At 50.9% G+C, this 3,251-nt stretch overlaps 1 non-coding gene across 1 annotated transcript; it reads left to right on the top strand.

Annotated features, from left to right (window-relative positions):
• The first annotated feature begins 1,037 nt into the window (after nt 1-1,037).
• On the top strand, nt 1,038-1,110 carry Trnat-agu (transfer RNA threonine (anticodon AGU)). Its single transcript has one exon. It is a non-coding gene; the product is annotated as a tRNA-Thr (tRNA).
• Nucleotides 1,111-3,251: the final 2,141 nt, after the last annotated feature.

Here is a 3,251-nt window from a genome sequence, read left to right as displayed (position 1 = left end):
GAGTCACGGCCCGGGGGTTAAAAAGAAGGTCCCCTTCACCCCGAGTAGTCCGAGTGGCGCTGGCTACCAGCCCCAAGTGCAGGAAACAAAAACACCTGAACATAAATACCCCAGAAAGTGGAGGCGAAAGTTGCCCCACCGGTAGCGTAGTGGTTATCGCACCAGACTGGTATTCTGGAGGTCGTGGGTTCGGATCCCTCCTGGCGGCTATTTTTTTCTCCACTTTCTTATTTTCCAAATTCTTTATCTTGAGCTACTACATCCTCCCCTTTGCTTTCCGAGGTCTTCTTGATTGCCAATTCTTTTTTCTGTCTTATTTTCAACGAGCCCCTCATTTCCTATTCGGATTCGCTACATGCACAGCGAGGGCCCCTGTTCTGGCAGTCTTGGTGCCCTAGGGAGCTTAAGAGGGTTCAACGCTGGTTGACCACTCTCGACATGTCGTAGACGCTCGGGTCACGGCCTGGGGGTTAAAAAGAAGGTCCCCTTCACCCTTAGTAGTCCGAGTGGCGCTGGCTACCACCCCCAAGTGCAGGAAACAATAACACCTGAACATAAATACCCCAGAAAGTGGAGGCTAAAGTACCCCGCCGGTAGCGTAGTGGTTATCCAACCAGACTGCTATTCTGGAGGTCGTGGGATCGGATCCCACCTGGCGGGCATTTTTTCTCAGCCTTCATTTTTTTCCAAATTCTTTATCTTCAGCTACTACATCCTCCCCTTTGCTTTGCGAGGTCTTCTTGACTGCCAATTCTTATTTCTGTCTTATTTTCAAGGAGCCCCTCAATTCATATCTGATTCGCTACATGCATAGCGATGGCCTCTTTTCTGGCAGTCTTGGTGCCATTGGGAGCTTAAGAGGGTTTAACGCTGGTTGACTACTCTCGACATGTCGTCGACGCTCGAGTCACGGCCTGGGGAGGAAAGAAGGTCCCCTTCACCCTGAGTAGTCCGAGTGGCGCTGGCTACCACCCCCAAGTGCAGGAAACCATAACACCTGAACATAAATACCTCAGAAAGTGGAGGCTAATGTAGCCCCGCCGGTAGCGTAGTGGTTATCGCACCAGACTAGTATTCTGGAGGTCGTGGGTTCGGATCTCTCCTGGCGGCCATTTTTTTCTCCACTTTCTTATTTTCCAAATTCTTTATCTTGAGCTACTACATCCTCCCCTTTGCTTTCCGAGGTCTTCTTGATTGCCAATTCTTATTTCGGTCCTATTTCCAACGAGCCCCTCATTTCCTATTCGGATTCGCTACATGCATAGCGAGGGCCTCTGTTCTGGCAGTCTTGGTGCCATAGGGAGCTTAAGAGGGTTCAACGCTGGTCGACCACTCTCGACATGTCGTAGACGCTCAAGTCACGGCCCGGGGGTTGAAAAGAAGGTCCCCTTCACCCCGAGTAGTCCGAGTGGCGCTGGCTACCACCCCCAAGCGCAGGAAACAAAAACACCTGAACATAAATACCACAGAAAGTGGAGGCGAAAGTAGCCCCGCCGGTAGCATAGTGGTTATCGCACCAGACCGGTATTCTGGGGGTCGTGGGTTCGTATCCCACCTGGCGGGCATTTTTTCTCAGCTTTCTTATTTTCCAAATTCTTTATCTTCAGCTACTACATCCTCCCCTTTGCTTTCCGAGGTATTCTTGACTGCCAATTCTTATTTCTGTCTTATTTTCAACTAGCCCATCATTTCCTATTCTGATTCGCTACATGCATAACCAGGGCCTCGGTTCTGGAGTCTTGGTGCCATAGGGAGCTTAAGTGGGTTCAACGCTGGTCGACCACTCTCGACATGTCGTAGACGCTCGAGTCACGGCCCGGGGGTTAAAAAGAAGGTCCCCTTCACCCCGAGTAGTCCGAGTGGCGCTGGCTACCAGCCACAAGCGCAGGAAACCAAAACACCTAAACATAAATTCCCCAGAAAGTAGAGGCGAAAGTAGCCCCGCCGGTAGCGTAGTGGTTATCGCACCAGACTGGTATTCCCACCTGGCGGGCATTTTTTCTCCACTTTCTTATTTTGCAAATTCTTTATCTTGAGCTACTACATCCTCCCCTTTGCTTTCCAAGGTCTTCTTGACTGCCAATTCTTATTTCTGTCTTATTTTAAACTAGCCCCTAATTTCCTATTCTGATTCGCTACATTCATAGCAAGGGCCTGTGTTCTGGCCGTCTGGGTGCCATAGGGAGCTTAAGAGGGTTCAACGCTGGTCGACCACTCTCGACATGTCGTAGACGCTCGAGTCACGGCCCGGGGGTTAAAAAGAAGGGCCCCTTCACCCCGAGTAGTCCGAGTGGCGCTGGCTACCACCCCCGAGTGCAGGAAACCAAAACACCTGAACATAAATACCCCAGAAAGTGGAGGCTAAAGTAGCCCCGCCGGTAGCGTAGTGGTTATCGCACCAGACCGGTATTCTTGAGGTCGTGGTTTCGGATCCCACCTAGCGGGCATTTTTTCTCCACTTTCTTATTTGGCAGCAAGGGTTGCGGCTGGACCACAACTAATCGCCGTTTGCTGCGCATTGTTTGCGTGGGGCCTCATCGAGCGCTGCTAGCCACGTGCGATAAAGAAAGGCGAACCTGACGCAGCGGTTACCGAGGCTTCGCTTCGGCTGGACCCACGTGACTGCAACCCAGCGCCACCACTCCCGGACAGCTACAAAAGGAAGGACGCATCTGGGCTCCAGCATTTGGCAGCAAGGGTTGCGGCTGGACCACAACTAATCGCCGTTTGCTGCGCAGGTTTGTTGCGCTCTCTTCAGAGCTTGTTTTGTTCATCGCATACTACCGCACCCTTTGCTGCCTTTTTGGTGCCCTTGCTACTGTTCTGTGTCTTTATAATGCCAACGAACGCTGAGCTTGCGAAGTCTGTCGATGCTTTGCCATCCGAAGTAGCGGAACTAAAAAAAAGTCTAAGCATGTTTATTGACCTATACGAAAAAATGAAAACCGAGCAGGCCACTCTCACAAAAGAAAATAAAGATCTCAGTCGCGCGAATGAGCAGTTGTCCCGTCGCGTTAGTGAACTAGAACAATATTCTCGGCTTAACAACATAGAAATCAAGGGCGTGCCAGTGACGAAGGGTGAGAGCTGTGTCGAAATAGTCAAAGCTATTTCTGAAAAAGTAGGCTGCCCTGTGTCGGAAGCCGATTTCGATGTCGTTCATCGTGTCCCCGCAAAAGAGGGACAGAACATAATTGCCCTGTTCTGCTCACGAGCAATAAAGGCTGAATTTGCATCGGTGGCCAGGAAAG

This window comes from Haemaphysalis longicornis, unplaced genomic scaffold (assembly GCF_048455015.1).
Source record: "Haemaphysalis longicornis isolate Haplotype H1 unplaced genomic scaffold, Haemaphysalis longicornis Haplotype H1 scaffold_4, whole genome shotgun sequence".
Lineage (NCBI taxonomy): Eukaryota > Metazoa > Arthropoda > Arachnida > Ixodida > Ixodidae > Haemaphysalis > Haemaphysalis longicornis.
This window is presented reverse-complemented; position numbering and strand designations above follow the sequence as displayed.